General features: G+C 37.3%; 1 pseudogene; it reads left to right on the forward strand.

The window, feature by feature from the left end:
• The first annotated feature begins 17,385 nt into the window (after positions 1–17,385).
• Positions 17,386–17,797, forward strand: LOC132651090 (single-stranded DNA-binding protein, mitochondrial-like; annotated as a pseudogene).
• The last annotated feature ends 339 nt before the right edge of the window (positions 17,798–18,136 follow it).

An 18,136-nucleotide genomic window follows, 5' to 3' on the forward strand; every position in this document is an offset into this window, starting at 1 on the left:
TAAGCTGACTTGGAATTTGGAGAGGAAATTAGTTGCTGATGAAATCCTCACTAAAGGGATTTTATATACCTCAGATTATTTTTCTTTTTAAAGTAGTGAATTTACATAGAGCTCCATATTAAAGTGAAAGATATGAGCACCAAATTATTGAGTTTTCTCAAGCAAAATGTTTCTCCCATTGTAGCTAAAATCCATGCAGCAAATGATTTACTGATTTCACCTGCAACTTAGACTAACACAGATAAAGAGTCATTTGCTGTGGTTTTCAGCTCTCCTTCTGGATGGCTTTGAGAAGGAGAGTTCAGTGAAATGTGATATATTTGTGTACACAAAAAAGAAATTCACTGGGCAAAGTCTGATTTCAAGAAGGGACCAATGTTTCTTTCATTTATAACTGTCTGAATCTATACTGTATTTCCAAGTTAGAGACTGACTTGATAAAATCAATATTCTTGAGAAAATTGTCATCAAATTTACTAATTCTCCATTCTAAGTCAATCTTGCCACAAACATATCCACCATATCTTCTACTCCAGTCTTAAACTGTTCATTCCAAATAGATACTAAAGCACCCACCTGTTCCCATAGAATTATGAATTTAACTTTTTATCATATAGTGAAGGTACATTTGCCCTTTGCTTTTTAGCACATGAGAGAGCAATGGTAAATTATTATCTTGGAAGTAGAAACTACTTACATCAAATCTGCTGACCCTTGGGTCTAGGTTTCCCCTCCTCAGAACTATGAACAGTAAAATCCCGCTCTTTGTAAGTGATGCAGTATCTAGAAAGTTTTTGTTTGTATGTTTTGTTTTGTTTTACAGCAGTACACATAAACTTAGACTGCTTCCATATTCTTGTGGGACTCCTAACAGTGGGTGCAGTGTCTGACACTTTTGCTTGTTCTTGGATCCCTTTTTCCCCTACCAGAGTGCCCCATCCATCCAGCCTTGATTTGATGGCATGTGTTGAGTTTTATTGTAATTTGTTACACCATGTTTGGTTGCTATCCCTGGGATGCCTGCTATTTTATGAAGGTAAATGTAGAAGTGAATCTGGGGAAAGGGAAAATAACAAGGAGGAAGTCAGAGGAGATGAGGGAGGGGAAACTGTAGTCAGGACATATGAGAGAAGAATATATTTAGAAAGAAAGGAAGGAAGGAAGGAAGGAAGGAAGGAAGGAAGGAAGGAAGGAAGGAAGGAAAGGAAATGCATTGATTTTAAATGAACCTGAATCTCCATGAAAAAAAAATGCAGTGAAAAAAACTACATTCTAGTTCATAATTTTGTGAGAAAATCTTGGTAAATTTTCATAAGGTTGAAAATTTTAATTTTATATGCAAGTATGTTTTTCTTACATTGTTTTAACTTGACTCTTTTTACCTGGGATAGATAACTGCTCTTATGTGCTTGGCTTTTATTCTACTCTAGCAAACAATTTGGGTTTGGTCATATGGTTATGATTTTTATGTTTATTGGTTGAAGAGTGAAGATTAGTTCTCAAGTCCAGTCCAGGTATTTTGAAATATAATCTACACAACTGAATTTCTAAACCTTGGCAACTGTTTAGAAATATATGAAAATAATACAGCAGCCAACACTTATATAGAAGAGTTTTTCATTGTAATATTTGAATGAATAAAAAAGGTGATTCAAATTCTATGCCACAAAAAAGCAGTTTTTAAACATGTCCTCCCTGTAATTTCAACTTATATTTTCTGACCTATTGAATGTTCCCACATTCTACTTTGGGAATTTCCATGACATGGTCACTCTCAAGACAATGCAAATAATGCAAATTAATATAATTCAGGAACATTCATGAGGGAACTCCTCAGTGCATTGCTTAGTCTTTACTGTTAACACGGTTGGGTAGAAAACACACCCTTTGGTGTGTTCAAAGGCTATTTCTAGAAGTAATTAGATTAACAAGGCATTAACCCATGCATAGTTTAATCCATTGAGTGATTCAAAATTTGAACAGACTGTTGAGAGTCTGTGGAATTGTATTAGAGGGAGCAGGTTAGAGGAATTGGGTAGATGGAGATGAGCCATCCAGGGCTAGAGCCAGTGTGGGTCTTCTTTGTTGCCATTCCACTCTGCTCTCAGTGTTTCTTGAGGTGAAGAAACTCCACTTTCTTGATCCCACTGATAGGCTCTGTCCACTCAAAGGAAGTAAGCAACCAGTGACAGAAATATCTGTAACCAAGAAAAATATAGAGATGGCTAAGCACTTTAAAAGTGTTCTCCTTCACATGAACTCAGTGGAGGGCTCTTTGACACCCCCCAGGGGAGGAGTAGCCTTTCCAGGCCACAGAGGAGGACATTGCAGCCATTCCGGATGAAACCTGTTAAACTAGGGTCAGATGGAATGGGAGGAGGACCTCCTCTACCAGTGGACTTGGAGAGGTTCAGGAGGAGATGAGGGAGGGAGGGTGAGATTGGGAGGGAATTAGGGAGAGAGTTATGGCTGGGATACAAAGTAAATAACCTGTGATTAATATAAAAATAAAAAAATATATAAAAATGTGTTCTCCATCCAGAAGACCCAAAATATATTCCCAACACCCAAAATTGGAGACTCATAACTTGTGTCTCCACAGGCAGAAGCATAGATATAGTACACATAATCTCATGCAGGCACAGACAGACACATAAACTTACAAAAATACCTTTCAAAAGAGGCATAACTAACAACTTCTTCCTTTAAATTGTGTCTGAAAGTGTAGTTAATGCATATGGCACTGTATTCTGTTAAGGCATTCACATGTCTTCACATGTTTAATGTTCAGTTCAGACTGTTTCTTGGCTCTGCCACTGTCTTCCTTTTTCGCTTCACTAACCTCAAACTACAAATCTTGAATAGTTGGTTGTAACCTATCTGACTATTTTTCATCAATTCTTACCTGTTCTTTTTTTTTCAATCAGTGTCCATTTCCTTTATAAGCCACAAGAAGATATATTAATAACTAATTCTCCAGTCAAGCAAAGGGATCAAGAAAATGCCAGAATCCATGGTGGGTTGGAAGCACAATGGCTGCAACAAAATAGGGCCTTGACTTAACTGCACTTTGCCTAATGTACTCAGTACTTTAGAATGAATTTAAAACAAATACATCATAAATAAATACATGCATATGCATGAATTTTTAGAATATAATTTAATCAATATAACATATTTTAAATGTTTTTAAATAGTTTATTATTATAGATGTTAATGAGTGCTTTGTGGAAATGAAGCTACGAAATCTTGCTGAAGTATACATATGCTATAATCCTTTTATATTTATGTACTTTACTTGAGTTTAAGTATAAATTAAATTCTTATATATAAATATTTTACATAATAGTTTTCTAATTCTTACTCTTTTTTCACATAAAATTTAACCATTTATCTGAAAAAAATGAATCCATTTAATTGAACAATAAAAAAAGACTAGGACTTTTTTAATTTTGACCTAATTAGAATCATAAAGTTGAAAACACTCATTGTCTGTGATATAATTTAAAAATATATTAGTATTTCTGAGTTGTCACTGGTCAAGTAGTTTGTGAAATCCTACCAGGTTTGATTGTAGGTATTGTTTTCTTTCCATTTTTTTATTAATCACATTTTATTTACTTTGTATCCCCCCATAAGCCCCTCCCTCCTCCCCTCCCCATCCCAACCTCTCACCCCCTTCTTCACGAATGCCCCTCCCCAAGTCCACTGATAGGGGAGGCCCTCCTCTCCTTCCTTCTGATCTTAGTCTATCAGATCTCATCAGGAGTGGCTGCATTGTCATCTTCTGTGGCCTGGTAAGGCTGCTCCCCCTTCAGGGGGAAGTAATAAAAGAGACAGTCCCTCTTCCCATTACTATGTAACCCACTTGGACAATGAATTGCCATGGGCTACATCTGTGCAGGGGTTCTAGGTTATCTTCATGCCCGGTACTTGATTGGAGTATGAGTCTCTGGGAAGACCCCTATGTTCAAATTTCTGGTTCTATTGCTCTCCTTGTAGAGTTCCTGTCCTCTCCAGATCTTAATATTTCCCACTTCTTACATAAATTCCGTGCACTCTGCCCAACAGTTGGCCATAAGTCTCAGCATCTACTTTGATAGTCTGCAGGGCAGAGCCTTTCAGAGGCCCTCTGTGGCAGGTTCCTAGGTTGTTTCCTGTTTTCTTCTTCTAATATCCATCCTCTTTGCCTTTAGGGATGGGGATTCAGCATTTTAGTCAGGGTCCTCTCTCTAGATTAGTTTCTTTAGATATACAGATTTTAGTAGTTTTATCCTATATTATATGTCTATATGAGTGAGTATATACCATGTGTGTCCTTCTGCTTCTGGGACATTCACTCAGGATGATCCTATCCAGGTCCCACCATTTACCTGCAAATTTCATGATTTCCTTATTTTTCATTACTGAGTAACATTCCATTGTGAGGATGTACCACAAATTTTGCATCCATTCTCTAGTTGAGGGGCATCTTGGCTCTTTCCAGCTTTTGGCAATTACAAATAAAGCTACTTCAGACATGGTTGACCAAATGTCCTTATTGTGTACTTGAGCCTCTTTTGGCTATATGCCTAGGGGTGGTATGGCTGGATCTTGAGGAAGCACTATTCCTAGTTGTCTGAGAAAGTGCCACGGTGATTTCCAGAGTGATTGTACAAGTTTCCATTCCCACCAGCAGTGGAGGAGGGCTCCTCTTTCTCTACAGCCTCTCCAGCATGTGTTGTCACTTGAATTTTTCATCTTGGCCATTCTGAGGGAGTAAGGTGATATCTCAAGGTCATTTTGACTTGCATCTCTATGATGGCTAAGGACGGTGAGCATCTTTTTAAGTGTTTCTTTGCCATTCTATATTCTTATGCAGAGAATTCTCTGTTTAGCTCTGTTCCCCATTTTTTAATTGGATTGCTTGGTTTGCTGCTTTTCAGCTTTTTTAGTTCTTTATATATAATGGATATTAGCCCTCTGTCAGATAAAGGGTTGGTGAAGAGTCTTTCCCAATCTGTAGGCAGTCATTTTGTTTTGATGACGGTGTCCTTTGTTTTACAGAAGCTTTTCAGTTTCATGAGGTCACATTTATTGATTGTTGCTCTTAGAGCCTGTGCTGTTGGTGTTCTGTTCAGGACGTTGCCTCCTGTACCAATGAGTTCTAGGGTCTTCACCACTTTTTCTTCTAACTGATTTAATGTGTCTGGTTTTATGTTGATGTCTTCGATCCACTTGGACTTTAGTTTTGTGCAGTGTGATAAGTATCGATCTATTTGCATTTTTCTACATGAAGACATCCAGTTAGACCAGCACCATTTGTTAAAGATGCTATCTTTTTTTTTTCCATTCTATGGTTGTGGTATCTTTGTCAAAGATCAGATGTCCATAAGTATGGGGGTTTATTTCTGGGGCTTCTGTTCAGTTCTATTGATCCACCATTCTGTTTCTACGCCAGTACCATGCAGTTTTTATTACTGTTGCTATATAGTACAGCTTAAGATCAGGGATGGAGATATCTCCAGAAGATCTTTTATTGTAGAGGATTGTTTTAGCAATTCTGGGTTTCTTGTTATTCTATATGAAGTTGTGCAGCAGACTGGCCCAGCTGGGGCCCCACAACTGTGGGGAATCAGTTGTTTGGATTTTCAGGTTAGGCACAGGTAGGCAGATTAACAGTCAGAGACCAGACCAAGTAGTGTTTTGAATCTGCTGTGCTCTACTGACATCAAGCCAACACTTTTATAGTGAATACATATAGAAGCACCTGAAGTTGACATATTTCTCAGAACATTTACAAAGTTTATATTTTAACCGAAAGGCGATCTGGTAAAAGGCAGTGTCTACAAAAAACCTTGGCCTAAAAGCCTCTTAAGCAGAGCAAACATAGGACTAGTGACTATTTACACAGAGTTATTGCTGCTAATTTAGTGAGTAGAGGGCCAGGGGCTGTTAAACTTGTGGTTTGCTTATGTAGTTTATTGTTATTAGCTAGGGGCTGTTAATAGTCCTCCAAGATAAGTCGCCTAAAAATTTACAATTCTTCCTAGAGATAAGCATCAGGAGGAATTCCTCCTGTTTGTCTTGCTAAGGATTTAAAATCTCTTTAGAGATAAGGCACCAAGGGGTACTCACTCTAGCCAGTCTGTCCATAACATCCATAATATAATATAAAACCTTCTGAAGTCCTATGATTGCCTATCTTCTTTCTGCTTCATCATAAACACTTGTGTTTGGTAATGGTTTTATAGTAGTTTTACTGCAGTGGTAATATCCAGAGCATTCATCCTAACAGATCCTGATTAAATATTTTCTTAAAAAGCCCTAAAACTCTTGTCCTTTTATTACCTACAATGTTTGGTTTTTCCACAAGCAATTCCTGATGGTGAATCTGATTAATTACCTCTCCTAAGATTTTATTTTCCTTTTACTCATATTTGCTAAATATTTTAGTAATCTATCAGAAATGTGTTTCCTTGAATAGTTAACTGTGCTATTCCAAGAATCATAGAGAAACAGCAAAAAAAGCTCATCAATCCAACCCTGTAATTGAGTAAGCATGGGACTCTCAGAATAAGTCTTTCTGGCTTAGGTGGCCATGTTAGGTTTCTTGCCAGTGACCTCCAGGGAGCTTATTTCTGAAGAAAACGTATCTACCGTCTAGTAGCAAAATCTATTGATGTGTTACAGCGATGATGCTGGAGAGGGTGTAGCAAAGTTGAGAATTTCTCTTTCCATGTCTGTAAAGAATTTTGTTGGTAATTTGATGGGAATTGCATTGAATGTGTAGATTTCTTTTGGTAGCATGGCCATTTTTACTATGTTAAACCTGCCAAGCCATGAGCATGGGAGATATTTCCATCTTCTGATATCTTCTTCTAATTCTTTCTTCAGAGACTTGAATTTTTTTTTTCATAGAAGCCTTGACTTGCTTGGTTAGGTTTACACCAAGGTACTTTATGTCATTTATGGCTATTGTGAAGGGTGTTGTTTTCCTAATTTCTTTCTCAGCCCTTTTCTCTTTTGTATACAGTAGGGCTACTGATTTTTTTGAGTTATGTTTCTATCCGGCCACTTTGCTGAAGGTGTTTATCAGCTGTAGGTGTTCTCTGTAGAATTTTTGGGGTCACTCAGGTATACAATCATATCGTCTGCAAATAGTGATAATTTGCCTTCTTCCTTTCCAATTTGTATCCCCTTGATCTCCTTCAACTGTCTAATTGCTCTAGCAAGGACTTCCAGCACTATGTTGAAGAGATATGGAGAGAGTGGGCAGCCTTGTCTTGTCCCTGATTTCAGTGGGATTGCTTTAAGTTTCTCTCCGTTCAGTTTGATGTTGGCTATATTCTTGTTGTATATTGCCTTTTCTATGTCTAGATATGTGCCTTGTATCCCTGACCTCTCCAATACTTTAAACATGAATGGATGTTGGATTTTGTCAAATGCTTTTTCAGCATCTAGGGAGATTATCATGTGTTTTTTTTTTCTTTCAGTTTATTTATATGGTGGATCACATTGATGGATTTCCATATATTGAACCACCCATGCATACCTCGGATGAAGCTGACTTGGTCATAGTGGATAATATCTTTGATGTGTTCTTGGATTCTGTTTGAAAGTATTTTGTTAAGTATTTTTGCATCAATGTTCATAAGGGAGATTGGCCTGAAATTCTCTTTCTTTGTTGAGTCTTTGTGAGGTTTAGGTACCAAGGTGACTGTGGCTTCATAGAATGAGTTTGGTAATGTTCCTTCTGTTTCTATTTTGTAGAATAGTTTGAAGAGAATTGGTGTTAGCTCTTCTTTGAAGGTCTGGTAGAATTCTGCACTGAAGCCATCTGGTCCTGGGCTTTTTTTGGATGGGAGACTTTTGATGACTTCTTCTATTTCTTTGAGGGATATAGGACTATTTAATTGATTTACCTGGTCCTGATTCAGCTTTGGTAAGTCAAATAGATCAAGAAAATTGTCCATTTTCATTTAGATTTTCAAATTTGGTGGCATATAGACTTTTGAAGTAAGTCCTAATGATTGTTAGGATTTCCTCAGTGTCTGTAGCTATATCCCCCTTTTCATTTCTGATTTTGTTGATTTCGGTGGTATCTCTCTGCCTTTTAGTTAGCTTGGCTAAGGGTTTGTCGAGCTTGTTGATTTTCTCAAAGAACCAGCTCCTGGTTTCATTGATTCTTTGAATTGTTTTATTTGTTTCCAATTGATTTATATCAGCCCTGAGTTTGATTATTTCCAGCCATCTACTCCTTCTTGGTGTGTCTGCTTCTTCTTTTTCTAGGGTGTTTAAGTGAGCCATTAAGTTGCTTGAATGAGCTGTCTCGCATTTCTTTTTCAAGGCACTTAGTGCTATGAACTTTCCTCTTAGCACTGCCTTCATTGTGTCCCACAAGTTCAGGTATGTTGTGTCTTCATTTTCATTGAGTTCTAGAAAGACTTTAATTTCTTTCTTTATTTCTTCCCTAACACAGCTGTCATGTAGTAACAAGTTTTTCAGTTTCCATGTGTGTGTAGGCTTTTTGCTATTTCTGTAATTGTTGAGGTCCAGCTTTATTCCATGGTGATCAGACAAGATACAAGGGATTATGTCAATCTTCTTGTATCTGTTGAGGCTTGCTTTGTGACCAACTATATGGTCTATTTTGGAGAAGGTTCCATGAGGTGCTAAGAAGAAGGTAAATTCTTTTGTGTTTGGATGTAAAGTTCTGTAAATGTCTGTTAGGTCCATTTGATTCATGACCTCTGTTAGAGACATTGTTTCTTTGTTTAATTTCTGTTTTGTTGACCTGTCCTTTGTTGAGAGTGGGGTGTTGAAGTCTCCCACTATTAATGTGTGGGGATCTATATGTGGTTTAAATTTTATCAATGTTTCTTTAACAAATGTGGGTGCTCTTGTATTTGGGGCATAGATGTTCAGAATTGTGATGTCTTCCTGGTGAAATTTTCTTTTGATGAGTATTAAGTGTCCTTCCCCAATCTTTTTATTAATTTTGGTTGAAAGTCTATTTTATCAGATATTAGAATGGCTACTCTTGCTTGCTGCTTGGGTCCATTTGCTTGGAAAGTCATCTTCCAACGTTTTACCCTCAGGTAATGTCTCTCTTTGTGCCTTAGGTGTGTTTCTTGTATGCAACAGATTACTGGGTTTTGTTTACGTATCCAACCTGCCACAGAGGGCCTCTGAAAGCCTCTGCCCTACAGACTATCAAAGCAGATGCTGAGCCTGATGGCCAACTGTCAGGCAGAATGAATGGAATTTTAAGTAAGAAGTGGGAAATAGCAAGAGCTGGAGAGGACAGGAACTCCACAAGGAGAGCAACAGAACAAGAAAAATTGAACACAGGGAACTTCCCAGAGACTCATATTCCAACCAAGGACTATTCATGGAGATAACCTAGAACCCCTGCACAGATGTAGCCCATGGCAGTTCAGTGTTCAAGTGGATTACATAGTAATGGGAAAAGGGACTGCCTCTGACACAATCTGATTGGCCTGCCCTTTGATCACCTCCCCTTGAGGGGGGAGCAGCCTTACCAGGCCACAGAAGATGACAATGCAGCCATTCCTGATGTGGTCTGATAGACTAAGATCAGAAGGAAGGAGAGGAGGATCTTCCCTATCAGTGGACTTGGGGAGGAGCATGCATGCAGAAAGAGGAGGAAGGGTGGGATTGGGAGGGGAGGAAGGTGGGGCTTATGGGGGGATACAAAATGAATAAAGTGTAATTAATAATAGTAATAAAAAAGAAAGAAAAAAGTGTTCTGTGTATATTTTTTAAATTGCAATAACCAAAATGTTTTAATTTATGTAAGAGATATTAATTTATTTATATATTATTATTTATTCTTACATCATTTTTCTTCCATTTTTCACCCTCCAGAGATTTAAGCAAATACTCTTTGTTCTTTTGAAAATTCAATCCACTTTTTCATAAACTTTTTATATGCTTAACATGTCAAATTTTGATTTGTAATATATTATGCTATATTATGATACCAGGAATATATAACAAGCCACTGAATTTTATCAAGGGTATTTATTATAAATAGTATTACAGGAAAAGGAAAATTTGTAGAAATGAAATAGTATTCTTTTCAGTTGTTGTTAGGAGACAGTTGCCTAAGTCCAGTCACCCCAGGAAAAAAAAACACATTTTTATTGATTATTACAGTTAATTCACTTTGTATACTGAATGTAGGCCCGTCCCTCACCTTCTGCATGTCACAACCTACCTCCTTCTTTTCTCCCTATACCCCTCTCCTAGTCCACTTATGGGGAAGTCCTCCTCCCCTACTATATTATACTAGACTATCTTATCAGAACTCACTAGGAAGGGCTGCACCCGCTTCTTCTATGGCCTGGCAAGGCTGCACCTCTCAGGAGTAGGTGATCAAAGAGCCAGCCACTGAGTTCATGTCAGAGAAAGCCCTTGCTACCCTTACTAGGAAATCCACATGGAGACTGAAATACTTATGGGCTACATCTGAACAGTGGCTCTAGTTGTCCTCCATGCATGGTCCTTGGTTGGAGCAGGAACCCCAGGGCCCATATTTATTTTTGCTCTGTTGGTCTCCTTGTGGAGTGCCTGGTCCATCCAGATCTTTATCTCCTGAATCTTCCATATGATTCTGTGCTCTCTACCCAAAGTTTTGCTATCAGTCTAAGCATCTGCTTCAATACCCTGCTAGGTAGATTCTTTTAGAGGCCCTCTGTGCTAGGTTCCTGCCCTGTTCCCTGTCTTCTCACATTAACAATGTCTATCCCATTTGCCTTTCTGAATGAGGATTAAGCATCTTCCCTAGGGTCCTCCCTGTTGGTTAGCTTCCTTAGGACTATAGATTTTCATATGCTTCATTCTATATTACATGACTTATATCCACTTAGAAGTGAGTATATACCATGTGTGTCTTTCTGAGTCTGATAATTCACTGAAGATGATCTTTCCTAGTTGTATCCATTTGCCTACTGATTTCCTTGTTATTAAATACTGAGTAGTACTGCACTGTGTAAATGTGCCGCAATTTCTGTATCCACTCCTCAGTTGTGGGACATCATCTAGGTTGTTTCCAGATTCTGGCTATTATGAACAAAGCTGCTATGAGAATAGTTGAGCAAATGTCCTTGTTGTATGGTTAAAAATCTTCTGATTGTATGCTCAGGGGTGGTATAGCTGAATCTTGAAGTAGCATTATTCATAATTTTCTGAGAAAGCACCAGTCTGATTTCCAAAGTGGTTGTACAAGTTTACATTTCCACCAGCAATGGAGGAGGGTTCCCTTTTCTCCATATCCAATCCAGCATGTGTTGCAGATGATGTGATAGTACATATGAATAAGCCTAAAAATTCAACCAGGGAACTCCTACAACTGAAAAACACCTTCAGTACGGTTGCTGGATACAAAATTAAATAAAAAATATATCTGAAGCGTTCCTGTATACAAAAGACAAAACTTTAAGGAAGATATCAGAAGATGGAAAGATCTCCCATGCTCCAAGATTGGTGGGATTAACATAGTAAAAAATGGCTGCTCTACCAAAAGAAATCTGCAGATTCAATGGAATTACAATCAAAATATCAACACAACTCTTTACAGACCTTGAAAGAAAAATTCTCAGTTTCAAATGGAAAACAAAAAACCCAGAATTGATAAAAAATATGCATGTACAATAAGAGATTTTCTGGTATTAATTTCACCATGGATCTCAAGTAGTACTATAGAGCAACAGTAATAAAAAATGGCATGGAACTGGCACCTGTACTTTAAATCTTAAAGGGGTGTGCATCTACTCATTAATCATTTTTATTAAATCATCAAGAAGCTGAGGGGAAAAAACAAATATAGGAGAATCTCAGTTTTAGAGATTCTCAGTTTTAGACCCAGTTTGAGAGTACCCAGACTGCCAATGCTACCTTGGACTATTGTTTCAGCTCATCAGCCTTAAAACCTCCCTGCCTTTACTATTAATAGTGTACTTTTATTAACTTTTAAATTGTTCTCTAAGATTTTTACACCAGAGCCATAAGCAAAAACATCTTCCCTGACCTTGTTAAACAATCTATTTTTCCAAATTCTTTCTAAGTATAATGGTGATTGCTAACAATCTACATCTATGGCTCCTTTCAAGGGCAGTGGTTAATTCATTAATCTTCTCCAGTAAACATGTGAAAAGAGATCAAGCATTGTTAATTTTAAATGCCAGTGATATTGCCCAGTGATGGGCTAGAAGCCTCCTTATAGTTTTCATGTTCCTCATGTTTTGAGGAATATGGGCATCATAAGGACAATGAGCAGAGATACACTACATAAGAGTTCAAAGTCCTCAGAAAAAGCAGTTCTTGGGATTATGCTTCTCCAAGACAAACTCAACATGACTATGCTAACAGGAGAGCCATATTCCATGAGTTCTACAGCTGTTATGCTGTTGCTCCTGCATGGCTCTTGACAAGAACAGGTAGCCAAAATAGTTTGCCTATATATGGGTGGGGGGGAGTAAGGTTAGCTCAGGCCCTGGGAAGGAGAATTCAGGGCATTTCATGGGCTATACTATCCTGGAGGAACAGATAACATGGAAGGACTGAAGGATTGCTGGGAGAAAATGGCAGGTAGATTTGATTTGATATGTTAACTAGGAACCTCTGCCATTAGTTCCAGGTTTGAATCCTACTTCTATGGTAACCTAAACTTCAGAGAGAGAAGCATGGTCTCCATTGGATAATGATCTTCAAGTGAGCTCACAGGGAAGAAAGGTGACAAAGACAAAGATTATGTTTTTTCTTTTCTTTCTATATATCTTCTTCTCTTTGAGGGAGGACGGTTATCCAAACTAGACTCAAATTTTTGCTTTTTTGTTTTGTTTTTCTTACTATGTTTTATTTTATTAATTGTGTTTATTTTTCACAATTTATTCATTATATATGCTGATTGAAGTTCACTCCCTCAACTCCTACTGGTCCCACCCTCCCTCCATCTTCCCCCATCCCCTTTCCATACACCACTCAAAAGGGGAGTTCCTCTCCTCTGCCATCCACCCATACATTATAAGAACACTACTCAGCTATTAAAAACAAAGAAATAAAATTTCTGCTCTTATTTCTTTCCCATAGGCCACTGTACTCACCTCAGAAGATTTCATACCATGAAGCTTGCCTGCAACCTTACTGTGAATAAAACACTAAGTATAACTCATTTTAAAGAGTCCTATTCCAAGACACTGTTGATTGACCATCTCACATCCAGAAACATGTGAACTTTGAAATGCTATGATGTCTGATACATTTTATCATAGGCATTTCAGAGAATGTGATTCTCTTGCTGCCTGGAGGGTTGTTTCCCATCAGCCCAGGAAGGCATAAGGGGCAGAAGATGATTAGCATAAAGCTTGGAAAGCCCACAAGGATAACTGTGGTAAGCCACTCTGGGAACCACCTTAGAAAGTAGGTTCAACTTTAATTCCAGAAAACAGAAAACAGAGGCTTATATTCCTTGGGGAGTGCCTGGGATGCTCCAAGCATAGGTGTAGATAATTGTTTAATGCTAGGCAATTCAAGGATGCCCGATTTGCATTAAACAGCACATTCCTATTATATGAATAAGAACAAGGACACAGATCCAAATTATCCTATATTTGAAGGGAGGGGAGAATTATCAGGGATCTGTGTCAAAGGCCATCTATCAAATTTGATTGGTGGTGTCTATGTCTAAAGACACTCTCTAGATGAAGTCAGGCAGAGAAAACTCACCCGACATGGTTACACATCTACTCTAGAAGCAGGTTCATACATGGAAAAGAAAGCCTCCTCCCTCATATCTCAAAATTCAGTGTGAGTTGTGATGTTTTTCAATAGTACCCCTGGAACAATAGGTATGTGTACACAAAGAAACTTCTACAGGCTACCACTGTTGTGTTACTCTCAGAGAACTTCCTGGCTGGTGTTAGTTCACCATTCCCTACATATTCATCCACTGGACTAAAAATTCTTGTGTAAAGTGAGGCAACTGAAAATAGTAAATGTTGAGAATCAGGATTATCAATAAGTCTTCTGTAAACACATTATATAATACTGTTGCATGTAATTGATATTCACCATTCATTGTATTCTTTTTAAAAATAAGTTTATTTACTTTAAATTCCAATAGTAATCCCCCTCCCTTCTCTGCCCATGACTACCCTCCGTTCCTATTGCCCCTATCCTCTTTCCCCTTCAGAAAAGGGAGGTCATTTCCATTGAGCTAGTTTTACAGTTCTGTTGCATCTCAGTGGACCAAAGTACACAACGGCCTTTCCACCTTGCTTATACTCACAGAATTCCTCTCCAGTAAGGATACTTTTATGTTGATGATGACTCTGGATTTGTGCAAGGCCTCACCATTTTAACACATTCATAAGTTTTTCCTCTATTATGAATCCTTTCATGATGATGAAGATTATACAAATGTGGAATGGTTTCACCATGTTAAAAACACTCACAGGCTTTCTGTCCATTAGGATTTCTTTCATGAGTGTGGAGATTATTCTGAAGTCCAAAAGTTTTTTCACATTGGTTACAGTCAGACATCTTTCCAGTATGTGTTATTTTATGTATTAGGAGATGTTATGTGCAAAGGCTTTGCCACATAGTTATATTCATATGGTTTCCCTCCAGAATGTGTTGTTGTCTTAGGAGATGATTGTTACATGCAAAGTATTTATCACACTAATTACCCTCACAAGGCTTCTCTCCACTGTGTGTCTTTTCCTGTTTTCGGAGACTACTCTGCTGTGCAAAGGCTTTATCCCGTTGGGTATATTCATAAGGTTTCTTTCCAGTATGTGTTCTTTTATGTCTTATGAGTTGACTGTTTTCTGCAAAGGCTTTACCACACTGGTTACTTCATAACGTTTCTCTCCAGTGTGTGTTCTTTTATGGCTTAAGAGAGTACTGTTTTGTGCAAAGGCTTTACCACACTGGTTACATTCATAAGGTTTCTCTCCAGTGTGTGTTCTTTTATGTCTTATGAGAGTACTGTTTTCTGCAAAGGCTTTGCCACACTCATTACATTCATAAGGTTTCTCTCCAGTGTGTGTTCTTCTATGGCTTATGAGATGATTATTTTGTGCAAAGGCTTTACCACACTGGTTACATTCATAAGGTTTCTCTTCAGTGTGTGTTCTTTTATGGCTTAAGAGAGTACTGTTTTCTGCAAAGGCTTTACCACACTGGTTACATTCATAAGGTTTCTCTCCAGTATGTGTTCTTTTATGCCATATGAGCTGACTGCTTTTTGCAAAGGCTTTTCCACATTGATTACATTTGTACGGCTTCTCTCCAGTGTGTGTTCTTTTATGCCATATGAGAACAGTGATATAGGGGAAGGCTTTACCACATAGAGTGCATTTAAAGGGTTTCTCTCCAGTATGACTGCTTTCATGCCTGCAAAGAAAATTGGCACATGTGAAAGTTTTACCACAGTCATTTCATTACACTAATAAATATTTTTATCTATATGAATTAATTTCATAATTTGGTCTAATGGTAAAGAAGAATCAAATTTTAAAGTTTTATCACTTTATTTACATTCATGGTATTCCCCTTCATTATGGGTATTTTTGAAGTTCCCTGTGGTGCTAAGAGCATTTGTTAGGTGGATCACTTTTATAGCATCATTTTTCTATAAGAGGTTTTCTCGTGTATATGAAGAGTATTGTAGGAATTCAGAGTTTTACCACAGCAATCCCATTCACAAATTTTTGTACTGTATGAATGATACTTCATTTACAAAGTGAGCCAAGACAAGCAGAAGTTCCAAATTCCTAGTATTCATTGGTATTTTCAGCAATATGTGTTTGCTAATGAATTCTCAGTGAAGTTGCAAAACCAATTAACAGTAACCATTTATCCCATTCAGAAAATTTACTCCTAGTGGGGACTACTACCAAATCAATTGTTCTTGGAGAAAGACAGGGACACTGCTTCTTTCAATATCCCTATGTTTATGTGTCTTAGAATGATTTTGACATATGATATACCAGTTTAATTTACAAAAATAGTAAAGATTCCCACATTGAATTAACACAGTTTGTTTTTTGTTCATCATAGACATGTCATATAGGGATTAAGGTTTCTCCACAACAATATTCTTGATTCTCATAAACTGCACCTTTCACTAAATTTTACAATGTTACTGCACAAAAATGAGTAACACTGGTTCTATTATGAAACTTTTGCTTATTAGAAGGTTTTGGACACATACTATCACCAATTCAGTGTGTATACCTCTTACAATATCTGACTAGATAGAATGAGACTAAACAGATTGGCAGTTCAAGTCAGTAGCTGTAATGTCCATATGATTCAAATGTTATTTTTGTTAAAATATTATTTTATTTTCTTCTATCTTAGGGGAGTGCCTTGTAAACACAAATCAGATACCTGACATTGAAGTACATGGAATTATGAGATTTTAGTGATCATCAGTACACTTAAATCAGTGCTGTTTTTACACTGTTGCTTTTCTTTAAAACTTCCAGGATACAGCCATGTGTGCTGGTACATGCCTTCAATCCCAGCACTTGTGGAGGCAGAAGCAGGCAGATCTCTGTGATTTTGAGGTCAGGCTGGTCTAACAAGCAAGTCTAAGAAAGCCACAGGTACCCAGAAAAAAAACTATTTCAAAAACAGAAAATAAAATGCAACCAATAAACAAACAAACAAGAAACACCAAACTTCCAGGACACATTAAAATTTAAGATTCATATCTGTATAAACATGCACATAAAGTTACCTTTTATTACTTGTAGAACTTTGAAAATGTTCTTCAATATTATGGTCATCCCAATTGTAGCCTAAAATATAGTACGAGAAAATATATATTATTGGAAATAGCATGTTATTATTAAGGCAAAACTTAAATCACTATGATTTGTGACCCTTAGAACCATGCCTGATTTATTTACCTCATTCCTCCTCATTCTCAATTGGAATAACAGAAGAGGATCAATAACAAAGTAAGAGTTGTCTCTTTATTTTAAAAGTGAAAGAAAAATTGCAGTCTTACCTATAGCAGTGAGGTTTTCACAGGTCTCTAGCATCACACCTTTGTAGAGTTGCTTCTGGGAAGGTTCCAGCAAGGCCCACTCTTCTTGGCTGAATTTCACATGCACATCAGTGAAGGTCACTGAATTCTAAAATATACCATACATTTGTACAACAGAAACAGTGGCAACAATATAAATTTATACTTCATTGTCAATATAATCATATAATTCTACTGTTTCTTCCATTTATTTTCTGACACAGAAGTGCTAATGTTATACAGTTGGGTGCTATGCATGATGTGAAGTAGGGGAGATGAAAAAGCCTAAAGGTTAGATTCAAAACAAAACAAAACAAAACAAAAAAACCAAAGGCGTGCTTCAAAAATCTGTGTTTCATCAGTTTGTAAGACATGAATGTAAAGTAGCCATTAGTTGGGTTCTAGAGCAATCTATGAATCATCTTCAGTTACTTGGGTGAGTAGGTCAGGACCCTGTCATGAGACAAGTAGAAGGACAAAACATAGTCATGATATTTTATATAGCAACAAATGAGATGTGTTGATCAGGGGACACTGAACAGATGGGTAACATCAGTCAAAAGACAACATGGTACTGAATATTATGTTTTGACCAGGGCTCAGGGATGTGGCATATCAGTATGTGAAGAGGGGGGCTCATATATTTGTGGAAGGGAAAGTGGACTACAGTGAATACATGGATAAAAATAATGTGAGTGGCAAGCAACAACAATCATAGCCAATAACATCATATTTCTGAGTGACCAGACAAAAGAAAAGGAATATAACACATGATTATTCTCTGATCATTGTTTTGTATATCCTCCTTACTAAATAATGTAGTCTATAGATTAAAAATAAAGATTAAAACTTTTCTATTAAAAAAGAAGTGTTAATGTTATCACTAAGTCATTTTAGAAGAAAATGGAATAACAAGTTTTAACTGTATCATATCTGAACTTTTTGAAGAGGATATAGCTTTGGAATAGACATGACAATTAATGTGGACAAAGGCAAACATAGAGAAGAGTGTGAAATAGAGAGACAGAGACAGAGAGACAGAGACACACAGAGAGAGAAATTAACAGATGAACAATACTAAGTACAGATCAG

Source organism: Meriones unguiculatus (assembly GCF_030254825.1).
Source record: "Meriones unguiculatus strain TT.TT164.6M chromosome 13 unlocalized genomic scaffold, Bangor_MerUng_6.1 Chr13_unordered_Scaffold_39, whole genome shotgun sequence".
Taxonomy (NCBI): domain Eukaryota; kingdom Metazoa; phylum Chordata; class Mammalia; order Rodentia; family Muridae; genus Meriones; species Meriones unguiculatus.